The following is a 21,628-nucleotide window of genomic DNA, read 5'->3' on the forward strand; positions in this document are numbered from 1 at the left end:
TTTGAGCAATAAAATTACAAAGCAAAGATCAAGCAAATTAGTGCTATGGCAGAAAGACTGATGAGAAAAGTGACCCATGTCTTAAAAATAACTCCAAAATATGAATGTGGAATAAACAAGTTTAAGGTAGGAGGACATACAACTTTGCATGCGTCAAACAATTAATTTGGGTTTACTGAACACATGGAACAAATAAAAGGAGAAAGGACGTAGGTGGGATGTGAAAGAGTAGAAACAAGGATGTTTTACAAAAAAAAGTCTTTTTTGGAGGGAGGAGATAACTGCTCACAAAACAACTCAGTTGGAAAAATATACGCCTCGATTAAATTAGGCAAGCAAAGTATGAGGTATATAGGGTGTTAAGTGGAGAGTTAAAATCATGCAATTACGTTATACCATACCAATGTTCCAGAATAAATCTACAATATTGCTGCAGATTTTATCACACCCGATTTAAAATGGGTTTTCAATGGCTCAATTTATCCTCCTCACTGTTCTGAGGTGCACTGATTAATGGAATGCCAGTTTTTTTAATTGCACCTTTCACAATTTCACGTTCCTCCAAACCACTTTAAAAAACTTTTCTTCTCCCATGGTGATTATGGTGCCAGAAATTGGCCAATTGAATTGCACATACCAAGACCCTGCAAGCAACAAGATAGTTTAGACAATGTGTTTTGGTGGAACTGGTTGAGGAACACTGGCTATGATACGGAAGAACGTCGTCTTCACTCCGAATTGCACTGGGGCATTTTGCCATTTTCACAAAAAAGAGGCATGGCCTCAAATATTTTACATCTTAATCAAAACAGTCCACCATTGACAATGAAACAATCTCTCAAGAGCATTGAACCATCAACCTAGATAATGTGTTTAAATTTCAGAAAATCCTTCTCATGCAAATGAGAGAACAGTGAACTTTATGTCATTTTAATTTTCTGTTAACTGTGGTTCCATGTTGGGTAGATGTGTCCAATTGTTCAAGATGAACTCGAGATAAAATTGAACTTGTTCATAACAATGGGAGGTTAGACAGATTACAATGGGATTCAGAGCAACTGGGGAAATGGGCCAAAAAGATGGCAGATGAAATTTAACTAGGGCAACTATGTGGTGTGGAAAAGTAGAGATCACATAGGTTTGCGGTGAGAGGGGAACAATTTAAATCGGGAGCCGAGGGGCAACTGTTTCCCCATAGAGAATGGTGAGTGTATGGAACAAGGTGCCAGAGGAAACTGCAGAGAAGGTACAATGACTACGTTTACAATGACACCGTTTCTGTGCTGTACGACTCTGACCTGCAGCTTTTTTCACAGTGATGAAACAAAATCATGCACTGATTGAACGTGCACAATCAAGTGATCAGGTCATTCAGTACAAATACTGCCTTATTTTGCATTGCATCAACTGTCAACTTGATATTATTTAGAAAACCATTAAATATCTTTTATACCATGCTGAATGATGAAAAATTCTGACAGTTCAAGTGACTCCAATACGTCAATATCATTGCAAATTTGGTGCAAGTTAAACTCCACAGTATTTCACTGTCCTGGCCACCAAATGATGCTATCCAATCAATGTTCCGACAGCCATGAAGATTTTCAGATTACCACTGATCCAGGTAGTGCATGATCAAAGATTGTAAGAAAAAGGAATTGGCACCTAATGGCAAGGTGGGAAGAAAAATTCAATGTTTAGAAAGAGACGGGAAAGTTTGTGACCTTTTCCCCTCTACTGAAGTAGATTATGTTCATTACATGAGCAAGGATATGTTTAGTCCTGTATATTGTGCTGAGGGGTGGTCATGGAAACTGCCTCAAGGTTTTTGTGACTAATTGGATATATCTGGAACTAAACCAGCTGGAAATTACCAGATCTGATTAGCTGCACAGGCATAGAAAAACTGAAATGGATCTCCAATATTTAATGAGATCCTCAAATATGATTGCTTCAAGGAATACTGGTCATTTGTTCTACAGAATGCAACATTAATTACCGTTCAACTCTGTATGCACAAGATATTGAACATAATAAATAACAATCAGTTCTTTAAAACAAAATCAAAGTAACAAAATAGAAAAATGTTATGTTACAAATTCTCTTCAAATTTCCTTCTGGCAAGGACAGCAAGCAGTTAATACTGCTGCCTCGCGAACCCAGGGATTGACGGTTGGAACTAACTGTGTGTTGCATGTCCAGAATTTGCATGATCTTTCTGTGATCATGTGGGTTTCCTATGGATTCTCCCATGTTCCAAAAGGTACTGTGGTGGGTACCGTGGGGCAGCAGGTAGAGCTGCAACCTTACAATGACAGAGACTTGGATTCGACCCAGACCTCAGCTGCTAATGTTCAGAGTTTGCATGTTCTCCCTGTGACTGAGTGGGTTTCCTCCCACAAGTCAAAGACATGCAGGTTTGTAGATTAATTAGCTTCTGCAAAATCGTTCCTAATATGTCGTGAGTGAATGAGAAAGTGGGATAACATAGAACTAGTTATGAACAGATGATTGCTGGCCAGCGTGAACTCAGTGGGCCGAAGGTCCTATTTCCATGCAGTATCTTTAAACCAACTAAATAGGCGACTGCAAATTACCCCTTGAAGTATAACTGGAACATGGTGTGTCTGGATAAGAACCTTGGGACACAAGTCTGAAGATGGGTCCCGACCCGTAACGACAACTATCCATGTTCTCCAGAGATGATGCCTCACCCACTGAGTTACTCCAGCACTTTGTGTCCTTTTGTCCTGGGACATTTTTGTATTTTTTATTTTTGATAAAGATGGGCTTCAAAGCAAATATGCCATCTTGCGCTCAGAACCTGCAAGCTTAATTGTGCTCGACTGGAGTAGTATTGTTTTTTTGAGTTTGTTTTTTAGAATAAAACTTCAGTCATCAGGTCTCAAACTCAATAGACACTTTGAACATAAGAGTGGACAGTAACTAGATTGTGGCAGAGGATAACATGATCAATGCCAGGCTCACAGAAATTCTGCAGCTTGATTTGGCTTTTTATTTTATAATGGTCAAACAGCAGAATGGCCAACACATTTGAGTATAGGGTAAGTATGAGGAAGGAAAAGTTTGTGTGATTCATAAAACATGTATTAATTTTTGAGGATGTAACTAGGAAAATGGACAGGGCAGAGCCGGTGGATGTAGTGTACCTTGACTTTAGAAAGCCTTCGACAAGGTCCCACATAGGAGATTAGTGGGCAAATTAGAGCACATGGTATTGGGGGTAGGGTACTGACATGGATAGAAAATTGGTTGGCAGACAGAAAGCAAAGAGTGGGGATAAATGGGTCCCTTTCAGAATGGCAGGCAGTGACTAGTGGGGCACCGCAAGGCTCGGTGCTGGGACCGCAGCTATTTACAATATACATTAATGACTTGGATGAAGGGATTAAAAGTACCATTAGCAAATTTGCAGATGATACAAAGCTGGGTGGTAGTGTGAACTGTGAGGAAGATGCTATGAGGTTGCAGGGTGACTTGGACAGGTTGTGTGAGTGGGCGGATGCATGGCAGATGCAGTTTAATGTGGATAAGTGTGAGGTTATCCACTTTGGTGGTAAGAATAGGAAGGAAGAGTATTATCTGAATGGTGCAAGTTAGGAAAAGGGGACGTATAAGGAGATCTGGGTGTCCTAGTGCATCAGTCACTGAAAGGAAGCATGCAGGTACAGCAGGCAGTGAAGGAAGCCAATGGAATGTTGGCCTTCATAACAAGAGGAGTTGAGTATAAGAGCAAAGAGGTCCTTCTGCAGTTGTACAGGGCCCTAGTGAGACCGCACCTGGAGTACTGTGTGCAGTTTTGGTCTCCAAATTTGAGGAAGGATATTCTTGCTATTAAGCGCGTGCAGCGTAGGTTTACTAGGATAATTCCCGGAATGGCGGGACTGTCATATGTCGAAATACTGGAGCGACTAGGCTTGTATACACTGGAATTTAGGATGAGAGGAGATCTGATCGAATTGTATGAGATCGTTTTCTGATCGAAAACATCTTCGCAAATCTTATCTGCCCGCTTTTCAGCTTCACGGCAACTTTCACTCAGCTGGGTGACCAATTAATGACATGGATGAAGGGATTAAAAGTAACATTAGCAAATTTGCAGATGACACAAAACTGGGTGGTAGTGTGAACTGTGAGGAGGATGCTATGAGGTTGCAGGATGACTTGGACAGGTTGTGTGAGTGGGCGGATGCATGGCAGATGCAGTTTAATGTGGATAAGTGTGAGGTTATCCACTTTGGTGGTAAGAATAGGAAGGCAGATTATTATCTGAATGGGGTCAAGTTAGGAAAAGGGGACATACAACGAGATCTGGGTGTCCTAGTGCATTAGTCACTGAAAGGAAGCATGCAGGTACAGCAGGTAGTGAAGAAAGCCAATGGAATGATGGCCTACATAACAAGAGGATTTGAGTATAGGAGCAAAGAGGTCCTTATGCAGTTGTACAGGGCCCTAGTGAGACTGCACCTGGAGTACTGTGTGCAGTTTTGGTCTCCAAATTTGAGAAAGGATATTCTTGCTATTGAGGGCGTGCAGCGTAGGTTTACTAGGTTAATTCCCGGAATGGCGGGACTGTCGTATGTTGAAAGACTGGAGCGACTAGGCTTGTATACACTGGAATTTAGAAGGATGAGAGGGGGTCTTATTGAAACATAAGATTATTAAGGGGTTGGACACGTTAGAGGCAGGAAACATGTTCCCAATTTTGGGGGAGTCCAGAATCAGTTTAAGAATAAGGGGTAGGCCATTTAGAACGGAGATAAGGAAAAACTTTTTCAGTCAGAGAGTTGTGAGTCTGTGGAAGTCTCTGCCTCAGAAGGCAGTGGAGGCCAATTCTCTGAATGCTTTCAAGAGAGAGCTAGATAGAGCTCTTAAGGATAGCGTCGTCAGGGGGTATGGGGAGAAGGCAGGAACGGGGTACTGATTGAGAATGATCAGCCATGATCGCATTGAATGGTGGTGCTGGCTTGAAGGGCCGAATGGCCTACTCCTGCACCTATTGTCTATTATCTATAATTATGGGATGCTGCTTTGATACAAATTCAACAAATCTCCGAGTCCCCAGGACACCTACAAAAGCTGAAAGAGCAAGCACAAAAATCACAAATTAAGATAGGGCACCATCGCTGGATTGCAAAATGGTCCTTACTAAATATTACTTTGACTTCAAGAATTTGAGTCAAAATAGAAGAGTCTGGTTCACAAGATCATAAAGAAACATTTTTCAAACTCGTGGTCATAGGTAGCAATTTAGATTGTTATTCTGGTCCTTCACCCGAAAAAGCTCTGCACCACTGCTTTAAGTGGGTTTCCTGGTCAAAAACAACAATCAATGCTGTGATCCTCCACAAGCTCTTCCTAGGTACCAGAAAAACTCAGTTTAGTAAATCATCGGCATCAGCAATAAAGTACATCTCTTTCCGACCCAAGTTGATCATTCCTTTCCTCACTTGGCAGAATCATTCCATGGAAAGTAAATGTCTTAATACTTAGCATCTATAAAATATAAGGTAATTTCAGATCACTTCAGAAGATTCAGATTTTCATACAGATAGGTCGACATAAACTGCTGGAATAACTCAGCAGGACAGGCAGCATCTCTGGAGAGAAGAAATGGGTGACGTTTCGGGTCGAGACCTTTCTTCAGACTAAGCTGGGTCACTCCAGCAGCTTGTGTGTACCTTCAATTTAAACCAGTATCTGCAGTTCTTTAGAAGGTATCACAAAATGCTGGAGTAACTCAGCAGGTCAGGCAGCATCTAGGAGAGAGGGAATGGGTGACGTTTCGGGTCGAGAACCTTCTTCAGCCTACGCATTTAATCCAGATAAACAATTTGTAAAAGCAACGACAGATCAGGCCATGTTTCCCCAAAGCATCCTTTTGGTGTCAAGAGGAAGAGTCAGAGTCATACAGCATGGAAAAAGGCCCTTCGGCCCAACTTGCCCATGCAAACCAAGATGCTCCATCTACAGTCGTCAGACCTGCCTGCATTTTGCCCACATCCCTCTGAACCTACCCATTCCATGTACCTGTCCAAAGTTATCAGAGAGCAGAGATGAACTATAGACCGTAAAGCTTCCCCACCGCACTGGTAATGAACATTTCTCCCACGAATACTCAAGATGCTAAAAATACAGCAGAAAGTCACACTAATTACTGACTGCAAAAAAAAAATAATTCCCAACCTCAAACCTGACCCATGGCCACTGTCCAGCAGTGCTGAACAAAGCAGTGCTGAACAATAATGAAGAACATTTCATTTTAAAGTCCATATTTCTGCAAAGCTCTTTGCTTGCCATGAGCACAAATCAAAGGGGCATTTTAAAATTACCTGGAGTTTTGTTTTAAGACAGACCTAAAACACCTTTTAAAAATACCATAATAAAACCGTATTATTAAGCTGCATTAGCTTACTTGCAATTCTCAGACAAAAGGTCAAAACCTGATCTCAAAATATATAATTTGTGCGCCTAAATTTATAAACTGACGGTCTCCTCAGTATATCTTGTTGCAATGAACTGCAATCGTGAAGGAAATCTACTGTACACGTGCTGCTGCAAACAAGTCAAATCTGATCTCAAATCCCACTGCACAAAATAAAAAAATAAAATAGAGGTACAGAATGCCTTTCTATTAGAAAGTGGAATTGCTAATGAGAGTGCACAAAATCTAACACACGTTGGTAGAAATATACAGCCAAAAGGTCTATACTAGGTTAATAAAAGCACAATCAAAATGTAGGTAAATGAAGTGATACACGAGATTTAGTGAATGATTAAGTAACCGGACAGATATGCAATAATTTACAGGTTTTCAATCTTACCTTTATCACAAATCTTTTCAAAAATATAAACATTTATTTGAGATTTTAATCAGTGTGACACAAACTGGCATAATGTACATCAAAATTACAATGAACTGCTACAATCCTACGTGGAAGGACATGAGAATTTGCAAATCTTGGCAGTACAGGGTATTTAATTAATCAGCAGTGGAAGTTCTATGGGACTGACAGGCATTGAATTGCATGATTAATTGGGCGTGGCAATAGAAGCTGCAGTTCAAATTGACAATTCTGAATTGCAGAAGGTAGAAACTATTTTTAATTATTTAATGAAAGGGCTGACGAAGTCAAATATTTTAATATGATTGATTTGAATTACTAGATGGACAAAAAGTGCCGGTGCATTCATTGCAAGGTAACAAAGTATTTTGATGTCCGAGACCATTGCTCTCCAAAAGTGGGACACAAATAGGGATCAGGGAGTTGATACAAGAGTCAAGAAGTCAAGTTACAGCTATAAATCTTTAGTTAGGCCGCATCGAGTATTGCGTGCAGTTCTCATCACAGGAAGGATGTGGAGACTTTGGAGAAGGTGCAGAAGAGCTTTACCAGAACGTTGCCTGGATTAGATGGCATTAGCTACAACAATGGGACAAAATTGGATTGTTTTCTTTGGAGAGTCAAAGGTTGAGGGGAGATGTGACAGAAAGTACAATAGGGTGGACAGTCAGAACCTGGTTTCCCATTGTGGAAATGTCAAAGATTGAAGGGCATAGCTTTAAAGGTGAGAGGAGTAAAGTTTTAAGGCCAGGGCAAGTTTTTTTTAAAAATAAAAGAGACTGGTGATTGCCTGGAACACACTGTCAGAGGTGCTGTGGAAGCACATGATAGTGGCGTGTAAGTGGCTTTTAGATAGGGACATGGATATGCAGGGAATGGAGAGATAACAATTGCGCGCAGACAGAGGAGATTAGCTTAACTGGCATCAAGTTCAGCACAGACAGAGCAGGCCAGTGCTGTACTGAACTGGTCTATGTAATATTGCAGGAGCTGATTGCACAAACATAACATTTGCACATAGCTCGTTTCTATGACTCGAAATTATCTCACCGTGAAGAATTTATCACACTCAAAATCTGGTTCACCTGATGCCAAAACAAATTCCAAACTTGCAATTGTACCAACTTGCTCAGCTGATGACATAAAAATTCCAAACTTCCAACTGTTCTAACGTTGGTATTGTTCCAAATTCAGCCTGAACATCCTTGAAGAGTGAATACATAATAATGTTTAAATGCAGAGCATATAATAACGTACAATAAGAATAAGATAGTTATTACATACTTGCAGCATAAACAATAGGCTTCAATGAAAATAAGCTTTGCAGTTGAATTCAAGCCTCCAACTGTCCAACAGTCAGTATAAACAAGAAAAACGAATTTGCTAGATTCCAGTCTCATGACTGATCCTTCACATCTGGTGCACTAGACGGCAGTGTATGCTCCACTGACTTGACCATTTGAAACAGTCAGCAATCTCATTCATTTTAATGACATTATCAAAGATCGCAAGGAATTGTGCAAGGTCAATAGTTTTTCCCCACCAACACTTTCTCTCTGCATTTAGACCACTCCAGGCAGAAGATTTTCAGGTTTTGGACTTTGACATCAATTGTACTTTGATGCCCCTCTGATTAAAAGTGGGAAATTAATTGACTAAAATAGAGTACTGCAACACTAAAATGAAAGGCTTGATTAATAACGACTAATCCAGTGTCTTGCTGACTGCACTTCGTGCCAGTAAAAGCTATTAGCTACAGGGCATCATTGCTGCCCAGCACTACCAGAGAGGAGAAAATTAACAAATTACAAGTTTAAAGGAGGGCATTCATGGCAATCTCAGGCATAAGCATATTTTTCTTTAAATTTTGTTAAAATGTACCCAGAGTGAAACAAATTTACCACCAGGGTAATATTCAATGGGGGAGGGGTGAAAAGGGGAATGAGAAAACATTGATACCTATTTAGCGCATGTTAATCAAGACTGAATTCAGTCCAAACTCGTACTCATTCCTCCCCAGCACGACAGTAATAAAACACTCGGAAATAATGCACAAGTGTTGTCAGGGAAGAATTGAGCATGGCCAACAAGGTTAGTACAGATCTATTCCATTTCAGTCTCAAGTACTCTTAATAGTGGAGTATTTAGTAACTACTTGATTTAATCTCTCCGATATTGAAAATTAGCAATTGCACATGTGGAGTTTCAATTTACTGGAGATTTAAGAGTTGCATTATATTTTTATCATGGATTCTCTCCATTTCTCTTCCCTGTACCACCCACTCATTGCCACATCCAACATTTACAAATAAGCAACATGCCATATGAGAGAAGGAAAAAAGAATCAATAGGTGCAAGAGGAAACAAAAAGTGGGTCAACAGTTGCAACACCTGGCTCTACCCAACAAAGTGGAAAATTGCCCATGGGCTTCTTGGTCACATAAAAACACGACAAACTCAATCTGGCTAATTCAATCTACTCTCAATGATCAGCAAAGCGATGAAAACTGGTATCAATTATGTTATCAGACCATACTTGCTCAACTTACTTACTGATGCTCAGTTGGGTTTTGCCAGGATCACTCGTCTCCAGACCTTGTTTCAACCTTGGTCCAGGCAACCGAATTCCAGGGATGAGATGAGAGTGACCATTATACATGTATCAAGGCAGCGTTGCACCAAATGTGGCATCAAGAAGCCCAGTTAAAAATGATGGTGATCAAAGGGTGAACGCTCCAATGTTGGGAGTATTACCGTGTGCACAGGAAGATGATCTGTGGCTTTTGGAGGTCAACCATTGCGGCTCAGTCCACCGGGCGGTTAATAGGCCAATCGTCCAGAGCTGCTTCGTCAGAGATTTTCCATCATGAGATCAAGATTGGGGTGTTTGCTGATTCTGCAAAGTTCCATTCCATTTGTGCATTCTTAACAAATTAACAAGTTCGTAGTCGCATGAAGCAAGACCAAGTCAACAAGTGAACATGGACTATTGAGTGGCAGGTCATAGTCAAGAGGAAGAAGTGCAAGAAAATGGCCACATCCAACAACAAAGTGGTAAAGCAATTGAATGTCAAGGATAGGTGGCTGCTCAAACCCAAGATTTCAAATTGTATAGCACACAAAGGCTTTGATATTTTTAAGATGGTCCATGAGGGCAGTCATGGCAGGATTTACCAAGATGAACAAGTATAAGTTTGTACGTTCTCCCCGTGACCTGCGTGGGTTTTCTCCGAGATCTTCGGTTTCCTCCCACACTCCAAAGACGTACAGGTTTGTAGGTTAATTGGCTGGGCAAATGTAAAAATTGTCCCTAGTGGGTGTAGGATAGTGTTAATGTGCGGGGATCGCTGGGCGGCGCAGACCCGGTGGGCCGAAGGGCCTGTTTCTGCGCTGTATCTCTAAATCTAAAAAAAAAATCTAAATCAAATTAGTGAACCGATGGTATTGATTATGAGACACATTCTGCATTGATGTTTGTTTTGAAAATTGCATTTTTGGGCCCCAAGGCTTTGAAGGCAAACCGAGCATATTTCACCCTTCCCTTGCAATGTTTTTGGCAAGCCTTCTTACTGCAGTTATTCTGATGATAGCAATCCAACAGTGCTGCTGGCGAGCAATACAATTCTAGATCAGTAGTGTGTGCTACCTTTGAAGGGGAATGTCCTGGTGATAGTATTCCCATCCATCTGCTGCTTTCGACCTTCTTGATGGTGGAGGCTACAGGTTTTGGGAGATATATTAGAGTAACTTTGGCACATAGTACACTGCACTCTGTGCATGTAGCCACTGTGCGCTGGTGGTCGAGGGAATGAATGGCGGTTGACAGGGTGCAAGTTAAGTGGGCTTTTTTGTTCTGGATAATTTTGGGCTTCATGATCGTTGTCAGTATTTAATGTGGACAGTATTTCATCACTCTCCTGATTCATGCCTTGTAAATGATGGAATTGATTGTGTGCCAGAAGGCAAGTAATTGCCAGGTTCAGTTGAGTTTCTGGGTTGTTGATAGAAGACATTGTTTACAGTCACCTATTCTTGACATTCAATTACATTACCACTCTGTTGTTGGAGATGGCTATTTCCTTGTACCTCTGCCTCAAGAATGTGAATCGAGGCTCATTAGTCCATGTTCACTTGGTCTTGCTTCAAGCAGCTATGAACTTGTTAATTTGTTGAGAAGTTTCAAAATGGAATGGAACACTGTAGAATCAGCAAACATCGCACTTCTGATCTCATGATGGAAAGTCACTGATGAAGCAGTTCTAAATGATTGGGCTCAGAACTGCCCTGAGGATCATCTGCAGCCATGTACCAAGGTTGGAATGGTTGACCTCCAACAACCATCAGCGAGTACTGTTGAGCAAGTATGGTCTGATAATACACTTGATACCAGCATTCATCACTTTGCTGATGTTTGAGAGCAGTTGAATTAGCCAGATTGGGTCAGTCTTGTTTTTGTGAACAAGATGTGCCTGGGCAATTATCCACTTTGCTGGGAGGTGCCAGGTGTGGCAAATGTATTGGAACAGATAAGCTCGAGAGATTAGTCCTGCAGCATAGCCCGACGTTGTCTGGTCCCACAGCATTTGGTGCATCCACTGCGCTAAGACCTTTCTTGCTATCACATTCATAGAGGAAAAAGTCCATGAATATCCTGCTGCTTGGAATTATCAAATGTATACCTGAACTGATGTAAATGGTCAACCTTGCTCATAATACTCCCCCGCTGAAACCTTTTACAGCCGACAAAGCCTTAGTCATAACTTGGCAGATAATAAAACTCCATACAAAATACATTGACGCATATTATAAAATGTACAGATTACACATGCATTCATAACATAAACACGTATCACACTGGGGAAAAGCAGCTGGACTCCACAGATAGTGCTTTCCAATAGGATCACACTTTGAACAGACACAGCTAAAGGGGGAGCAGCATATGCACACACTTAAAGACATTCTACACGGCATCCCTTCATTTCAAAGCAAAAAGATCAATATTCATATTTCAGTGTACATTATGCAACAAGACCCGGACAATATCCAGAAAGTTGGAAGAGAAGAGATAAATAATTCATGCCATAAATGTATTGGCCAAAGACAGTCTCCAAAATGGGAGAGCAGTCCTCGGACGTTTGATTTACAATGGCATCAACAGCATCCGGAGGATCAACCCTAACCAGAAACAAATATCACGAGTCCAAGAGCAGGCCAAAACTGGCTATTCCGGTGCATTTATATTATTTGAGTAGATGAATATTATATATTCAGTGCCAATGTTTTTATAATTACCTTCTACAATTTTACTGCCTACAGCCAATATCTCATTCTCTAACATCCAAACTTTTCACAATTTAAAGTCACAGATTAAGATCATAATGGCAAACTCGCCATCCACTTGCCTGGATGAACGTAGCTCCTGAAACAGTCAAGGTTTAAATTATTTCTGTAGAAAAAAGGATTGCAGATGCTGGTTTACCAAAAAAGATACAGAGTGCTGGAGTAGTTCAGCGGGTCAGGCAGCATCTCTGAAGAACATGGGAAGCGGACGGGACCCTTCTTCAGATCCTTCCAAGCATTTCTGCTTCAACAACTGCCTTAAATGGCACCTGATCATCTACCCATTCCCTCCACCACCAGAGGGTAAACCATCTGCAAAGTTCACCACAATTACTTGCTTTCCCCAACCCCTTCAAAGGGCAAGTACAACAAGTGAATAGGAACACTGCCATCTTTAGATTCTCCTCCAAATCACATTCGACTAGGGCTCAGAAATATCTGCTGCTTCATTATTGCAGGGGCCTAAATCCTGGGAGGGCGATAAATGCAGCTGTCAGCAATACCAAAAAAAAAAAAAACTGAATCTAAAATCAGCCATTATTTGCAGAATTTACCCGACTTTGCATTGATTCAACTTCTGGACTCTTGGGTCCTGGATTTGAACTGGAAAAAAAAGCTTTTCTTTTGTCAGACTTTCTTGGATTTGGTACCTGTCTTCCTGAAGTCCGGACTGGATCCAACTTAGACATGCCTTTCATTTAATCTGCACAAACACTTGAGTTTGTCACCAATTTTTCAATCCACCAATTTTTCAATCCCGTGTATGTATGGAGTGCTAGAGTCCAGAAATGTAAGTGTGGGAATGTGGCCTCAGTGGGTTCAATGAGAGCATGGGAAATACTCAGTGAGCCACATGTCAAATTGTTGGATAGCAGATTTTTATAGTAGACATAAGGAACAGCGGATAGACACTAAATGCTGAAGTAATTCAGCGGGTCAGGCAGCATCTCTGGAGAATATGGATAGGTGATGTTTCAGATCAGGATCCTTCTATATTCTTTCAGCACCGAGTTTTAAAATGAATGAATAGGTCAAACCATGTCTCTGGTCTAACATGGCAGCAAACCTTCATGGTGGTTCTATTCAAGTTTGACTTACTTTAGAAAGTGAAGACAAATGCACCGATTTTTCTTTAAAGCTTTTATTCTTAGTGCAACGGTGACTTTGATTCAACTGCTTCCACAACGCCAAAACCAAGTTTGATTGAGCAAGGCTCAAGCATGATCCCAATCTCCTTTCCTCCACAGGCTCCGAACAGCAAACTTTGATGACATACAGAGGCACTGTCGTTAAGAAATTGGCCAAGCTATGCTCCATTCTGAATTTTCCGCAGCCCTTTAACATTTGCTTCCTGAAAGCCTGGTTGTCCACTGACCTCCCTGCTGCTCCGTTGAAGGTCAGACACTATGAAAGAACAAGCGTATACCCAGTGTAGAGTTTCCAAACAGGATAGATTGAAATGAGGGTCAGAATAAACAAAATTCAGATAATCCATGACATACATTGTTTATTGCAAACATAAACACTGCTTCAAGTGAGTTTTTTAAATTGCTTGTTTGTACAATTTTGGCAAATACTGCTTTTCTTACAAAAATCCAAGGTCGACTGACTAAACAGGGCCAGTAAACAAAGCCACCATTGCTTTCATACCCATGCTCTTGAACTTGCTACCAAATTCATCCTTAAAATCTCCCCGCCAAGTGTTCAGGTACCCGAACACTGTGCATTATCTAACTTGATACACCCCTGCATCCACTGTAAAATGCTCTCACTTCCTCATTTATACCAGTCAGATTCTGTCCATCCTTTCTTTGCTTTTTCAAAGACTCTGCAATATAGTTTTTCTATGTCTACTATTTACTGGATGGCATCGACAGCCTCAATAGCACTTAAATGGCGAGATCACATCTTCACTCCCAAAAACAATTATTGCATCCTGTTGCCACAATGGAGCATTTACCATAGCATTGTGCTTGGAATTCCTGTAGTCAATTGTAATTCACGTGCCAATAGAAGAAACGCACACTCCTTGCCTCCTGTTAGACAAATGTTTGCAGATTTGGAGCCCAATATCAATAATGGCAGATTATAATCCATGACTACGATTAAAGACCAGTCTATTATGACTGATGGAATTTTCTGATGCTAAGCACCATTTCAATTGGACTTGTCCATACACGGATTCAAAGTCATAGACCAACTTGTGCATAGTTTTGTAGTGAACAGGAGCCACAGTTGCTAATTTTGTTTTTCAATATTGTTGCTCCTTACGCCACCATGTTATTACATTTTCCAAAAAATAAAGTCATGATCTGAACCATCGAGAAAAGCCTCATGCAAGAAGGCACTATTCCTCAGAATGACCTTCGCTCTGCTATGTTCTCAGGCTTTGGTGCAATGGTAACAGCCCCAAATTTCACTTTCTTTGGTTGTAAGCCATAAGCATTAACCTTTAAACAAAAGGCACACTACCCATTGCAAAATGCACACCTGCTTCACCTCAAATAGATACTGTGCTCATGTAATCTCCCAAATACTTATTCCAAAATAATCATATATTCTCTCTCATGACACTCAGAAGCTTAGTAAATCAGCATGATCCATGTCCTGCACGATTCTACAAGTTATGGCCTGGACAATCCTGGGAGATGACATTGTACAATATCTTGCTTATGGTTACGTATTGCTGACCATTTTTGAGAACATTCAATTGGTCTTAAGCACAAGGGGTATAAATTATTTGCTTTATTTTCTACTCCACATACAAGTCTTACAAAATGGGGAGCACACATTGTGCATTGCCTATAACTTGATTTTGTAGAGTCAACACACGACTCCGTCCATCTGAGGCACGACTGCTATTGGAGAGGTACATTCACCATGGTCAAGTTCATATCAACGATTTTTTGTCCCAACTTATCTGGTTTCGTCTCTTTAGGACATGCAGGACTGGTTTGAGCTTGGGGAACAAAGCTGCTTTGCATCTGGTCTAATGCCAGTCCCTGTAGTTGACTCCAAACAAATCATCACACAGTTCCCACAAAGCGTCATGGTGCAACTTTGAAGCTTTGGCAAATCATTCTTTCAATCAATTTGAAGTTGCCGCGGCCAATTATTCCTGTTGTCTGGAAGATGGCAGCAGTTGAACTTAATGATCTTGACTCATTATCAAACGGTCTGCATCTATATTAATTCCCACAATACAATGACACTCCCATAATCCAGCACCCTCAGGTCTTGTGGTGCTGGATTGAAGACAATTAGATGTTCCTCCCATTTATACCTGAACCCTTTTTAATTCAGATCTTTTTGATGTTAAATGGTACATTCTTTCTGTGAAACAGATGCATTTAAGAGCACAGGAAATGTAGTCCCAGTGTTTGTATATATGGAGTGCCAGAAACCAGAATTTTGTGAAAGACTGGTGTGGGAAAGTAGCCTCAGTAGGTTTAGAGAGAGCATGGGAAATACCACTCAGTGGGCCACATGTCAAACCATTGGAATCTGGATTTTTTCTGATCTTGTTTTTAAAGTCATCAGATTTTCTTGATTACTGCTTTTACTCTGATGAAGATACTGCCCAAACCTAGTTCTCCACTGCCTGAACATACATTCACACATGGAAGAACCTGCTGTTGCTGTCAACTGTTGTTTTAAATTTACCATTGAATGTGCTATTGTTGGTCACCTTGCCCTCTGATCTGCCCCAGACTTGAAATATAACCTTTGTTTTGGCTGTTCCACACCTGCAAGACTAAAGTGCATGACAGTCATTGCAACGATGGCAAATGACAGAATGGATCTATCCAGCATTAGATGTTGCTCGAGTGGATAAATGACTGCTGTTATACCAGTTACCTACAGTCAATGAAATTCTGTTGCATTCTTACATTCCATTGCCATTCCTCCAGCAACTTTACATGTGTTCGATATCAGGTTTTGCCCATACAACAGTCTGGTGGCAAGTGAAAAAGGTACAAGATTTTAGCTTTTTAAATGAGATATTTAAAAATTAACTTTAAATGGTTAACAAGAGTGGAAAATATTAACCCAAAGCAAACTAATTTAATTTGCCCTTTTTTCCTCTGAATTCATCGCTTCATAATCTCAATTGACATCAACATGGCTTCAGATTCTTCACCATACCTCATCTAATGGGAATTCTCCAATGGCAATATAATGGAATCTCAGCAAGCCTTGGCTATTCCAATGAATGCCATGGGGAATCTAGCAGCAGAGCCAAGTGACAAGTATCAATTTATGAATTCCATGTCGAACAACGTTTGGAATGTCCTCAAGATACCAGTGCTTAAATGGCTAAATGCTGGATGGCAGTAGAAAAGCCAGTGAGACATCACCCTTGATTATTTTGCTTTCGAATTGAAGACTTTAATCGTGGAACACTTTAGGGAGTGCAGGTATTGTGAAAGCATGGAGTACAATTCTTAGACATTAGAGCAAACTAAATATATTCTGTCATCCTGTACTTTTTTATCAAACCTTCAGTAATCAAAACAAATTTGTAATGTTTATTCTAAACCCAGGAAAAACTTTTCAGACGCTATTCTTATCTTTGCACAATTCATGCGGGAAAAATAATTTTTCTTGTATTTTCTAGACGATCTTAAGTCAGTAAGGTTGCAGTGCTTGAAACTTTTTCTCAGCACATACATTTTATTATATCACTGTTTGATGTAGTAAGAGTTTGGAGAAATCTTGTTGCACTGAGAGTTTCAACTGCTTTCAAATGACTTTGGGAACTAAATTGCCCAAACTCAAATTCTAAAAAAGTGTGATTTTTGTTGAAATAGTTCATTTAAAATTCCAAATACTTCAAAATATTCACTTTAATTAATTTTCTCAACGCCTGTAGAGGCCATGTACATATTGCATTAAAAAAAAAAAACATCCACAGATTATCAATCCATGTGTTTTATTGTTTATAATGACCGATTGTCCCCAAATTGAAGGAAGAAATTGAACCAAATTTTGCTTCCCAAGACTTTTGTGATAACAGGTTCAGAACAGCAATTCCTGCTGCTGCTTGGTCAAAATATGGCAACTAGGATATGCCAGATTTCAAAGCAATTTGCTTCCTTTCCAAGCAGAGTATGGAAATGTTATCAAATGATGCAACAATAGCCCAGCTGCTCCATGTATTTGGTGAAAACTGAAAATAGCTTTTAAGGCATGGAGGCTTTTAAAATACAGCAACATTTCTGTGTTTGATTTATTGGTTTATATACAAGATTCTGAAATTGTATCCACTTTGCCTAAGTTGTCCGATCATCTTCAATCCTGTAGGTCAGCAAATAACTTCAAGTCTTTTATTCAGTTCTTGCTCAGTGTAGATGAAAAGAGAAAATAAAATATTCTCCACAATGTAAAATTGAAGGTTAGAACTCAAACTGGGTGGAAATAGCATATATTTTGGGCAGGAAAAAAAATAATCTAAAAACTTACTTTACACATAGCAACAAAAAACAGATAAAGATCAGTGATTTAAAATATTTTTCCTAGATTCTTTTAAGACTGATACAGTAAATAAGTTAGAAAACAACAAAAAGGGAGAGTGCACAGAATTTAATGGTCAAAATCTTCACAATTAAAATGAAAAATCAAAGTATTTTGGCTTCTTATAAAGTTGGTTAGCAGCTTAGCTTTATGCAAAAACAAAATCAGAAGTGCAAGAGTTAAGACTTATATGCTGACTGCCAAGTCAGGATTGAGGTTTCGTCAAGTGATCAATCAATGCTAAGTGGGGACGTGTTACGGAAATGATGAATTATTGACTAAATATGTCTACTTAGAAAATCATCCAAAATCATCGAAATTTTGAATATAGTGGAAATAAATTCCTGCTTTGCAACAGAGTTGTTGTAATCATCAAAAGTTATGTGACATGACTGATAGCTGTTACATTATTAAAACAAATTCACTATAAAGTTCATTTAAAATCCTTTTTAAAAAAATGTAGGGGAATTCCTGAGAGCACAGGAAGTAGCTAAGCTGCAGGCTAGTTACAGATTTTGATTCCATTATTTGTATTCGTGAAATAGACAGTGGCTGCCACAAGGCAGAAGTAGCCATTTGGCTTTAAATCCGCAAGGAAAATTGAAGAATAAAACTGCACAATTCTTCTAGGAGGCACTGAAATGTGTGTGGAATCTAAAAAGGAAACAAGAGGCTGGGCTGCAACATCCTTTCGCATGACCTCATGCCCAGTCATTTTACTATAAATAATTCAAACATCTCTGCATCCTTGCCCAGTGTCACATCAGCAACTTCAGGACAATCCCCAGCACTGAGATCGCAAGTGAATCATTGGCCACAGAAAAGTTCCCCTCATTTTGCAAAACTTGTGCCTTGTGACCATGGCTTTATATGGCAACATCTAGTTACTTCATTTGGCAAGATGCACTCCCAGCAGAATGTTCAATGCAAAATTTGTAAAGGCTTCCAAACAATCTCCCACACACTTTTTTTTGCATCGAACATTTCGACCAAATCAGCCGCCAAGAATAAAAATCCAACAAATATACAGCAGAACATGGAGCAGTTCCAATCTCAATATCTGCTCCGTTTGATTAATTTGCTCATTCAGTGGACAGTTTTACAGGAAACAGTAGCACCCTCTTCCCAGTGGAACAGATAGGAAACAGCAATATTTCAGTACTGTATTCTTCGAAAACTGCAATGTTCCTGAACCAATTTGAAAAAAAAACTGCAGGTGCTGAAAGTATAAAATCAAAACAGAAAATGCAAAAAATGCCCAGCAGATATTCAGAAGTCATTAAGCCGACACATTAATTGTGCTCTCTCCACAATGATTAGCTAGATTGATAAATACTTCCAACATTTTGCTTTATTTCTTCACTGAATGCCTTGCAGCAATATTTTCATGCAGGTTGCTGCTCAAAACTGATGTGAGACACAAAATGTATTTTCTTAATAATGATTAAACCATTTTCCTTTTTCGTCATCACATATTCAAGTTGCATGGACTTTCATCCCTATACCATATTCTAATCACCCTGTATTACATGCCAGCTCTATCTACATTCCCTCATTTGTCTTGATTTCTGAAGTAGATCGGAAAAGTGTTCAGAAACACTTAGGTATAATTCTCATTGTGAATCTCTTTTCACCAAGTTAAGTTTAGATTGTCACGTGCACCAAGGTACAGTGAAAAGCTTTTGTTGCATGCTATCCAGTCAGTGGAAAGACAATACATGATTACAATCAAGGCACCCAGTGTACAGGTACATGATAAAGGGAGTTACGTATAGTGCAAGGTAAACTGTAACACCCAATGCTATTTGTAACACCCAATAGGCAATGCTCAAAAAGATTACATCCTCATTGAAACAATAACAAGATGGAAGAGTTATGCCGAATTACTTCATTCAGTTTCTAAAATTATTCTTAAATCATGAAAATAATAATTTAACTTTGACTGCAGAAGTATTTATTCTATAGAAAAAAGTGGTAAAATTAGAACTAAAGACAGAAGGAATGGGAAGAAAAAATATTTTAAAATAATTTTAAGTGATAATATTTCTTGCAGGATTTAGTGCCTTAGTTAGCAAAAGTATGAATAAAGATAAATTCTAATAGCAGATGCTCGAGTATTAATTTAAACCTTTAATTAAAGGAAGACCCAAAAATCCTTACAATAATGCAAAGCTATTAGCTAATTGTCACAAATATTTGAAGCCCCTTTCAAGGTCTCCAATTCCTTAGCAATTCCGTATTAAACATTGTTTTAATTGTTTCCATAAATTGAAGATTATAGCACCACGTACAAGAAAACTGGTACTTGCATTTCAGACTTTAAATTATAAAACTGATAAAGGTAAATCAAACTGATTGAACTGTAACTCAGCAAAAATCAGGTAATCATAATGAATACCAGTTTTGATTTACATAATTAATTTTCATATAAAGTGAAATATTTTGATGCTAAATTACTAAAAAATTATCGATAGATCAGGGATATTCATGTCAAGGAAGCAAAACAATTGAATTTTTTTTTTCATTCTGGAAAAATTCAGGTGAGGCAGCATCCATGGAAAAAGAAACAGTCAACATTAACCATTTCCCTTTCCATTGTTACTGAATGATCTGCTAATATTTTCCAGTATTCTTCTATGTTTCTGTTTTCTAACATCTGCGTTTTTTTTCCCCAATTTAATTGTAACTCAATTGTTTTAAACAGGGAAACACCACCAATGATTACTTTCTACTCGTGAAGTTGTGGCTGCGGAATTAGTTCCACAAACAAAGTCTAATTGTAAAGCAGTTTCAATAAAACATCTTCTACATAATTGCTCCCAAATATAATTATCACGTAGTCCAAACTTAGCATTCAGCGTAGGCGTTGATATTAAAAGAAAATTAAAGTTTGGACCACAATATTATCAACCTTCAGCAGACATTTGCTGAAAGCTAATGGTAAAAAGTGAAACAGGAAATCATTGCCACAGATCAGATCCTGTCATCCTCAAAAAAGTGCCATTGTAATACCAGTGTTCAAATTAAACAGTGTGGATAAGACTAATATTCACAAAATAAAACTGATGGTCACCACATTTCAGATGTCAATATGTCCTAATCATTAAATAAACTGTTTCAGTCCAAGGGAACCAGACTGTTTGCGACACCTCACTTCATGGAGACCCAACAGGATGTGCTCAATGATACCATGCAGTAGCTGTCAACATTATGCTCAAACCATTCGCATCAGTACAGTTCTTAACTGACCTATTAAACATTCACACAATCAGAAAGAACTGGCCAAATTGAACATATCAAGCAGAATGAATATAATGTAGATGCTGCTCAATATTAAATGTTACCTTCTTGATTTAATGGCATACCAGAAAAGGAACATACATCAAACTATAAATGAATGTATGACTATAACACCCTCAATCTGCACCACCAGGTCTGCGCCCATAAAATCATCTGTCTGTGCACTTGATTACGTTCATTTATCCGGTATCTTGACATTCAACATTTTGATAGTCATGCCTTGTCAACAATAACACAAGTTCCCCATCCATCCATCAAGAAATGTTACACAAACACTTTTTCATTCTTACAGAAATAACACAAATAGAGTAGGCCATTCAGCAAAATCATGGCTGCTCTAACTCAACCTCATTTTCTTGCCCCATCTTCAAATCCCTCGAATTGTTTAATGTCGAGAAACCTGTTCTGAATGAAATCATTGACTGAGCCTTGAAATTCCTCGAGCAGTTAGTTAGTGGTTAGCATGTCATCCAGCAATGAGATGGTGGTGCGGCTTTGATGTTGTCCTGTTTGGAAAGGAAAATATTTCATCTGTAGTTGCATTTCTTGCTATGGCTGCCTGGGCCTGTTCTTCACAGGCACACCCTCCTGTAGCTTCCACAGATGAA

General features: G+C 39.3%; 1 protein-coding gene across 7 annotated transcripts in view; it reads right to left on the reverse strand.

The window, feature by feature from the left end:
- macf1a (microtubule actin crosslinking factor 1a) overlaps positions 1 to 21,628 on the reverse strand; it is a 419,348-nt gene that overhangs the window by 302,554 nt on the left and 95,166 nt on the right. The window lies entirely within an intron of this gene.

The sequence above is a fragment of the Rhinoraja longicauda genome, chromosome 27, assembly GCF_053455715.1.
Source record: "Rhinoraja longicauda isolate Sanriku21f chromosome 27, sRhiLon1.1, whole genome shotgun sequence".
NCBI classification, from domain to species: Eukaryota; Metazoa; Chordata; class Chondrichthyes; order Rajiformes; family Arhynchobatidae; genus Rhinoraja; species Rhinoraja longicauda.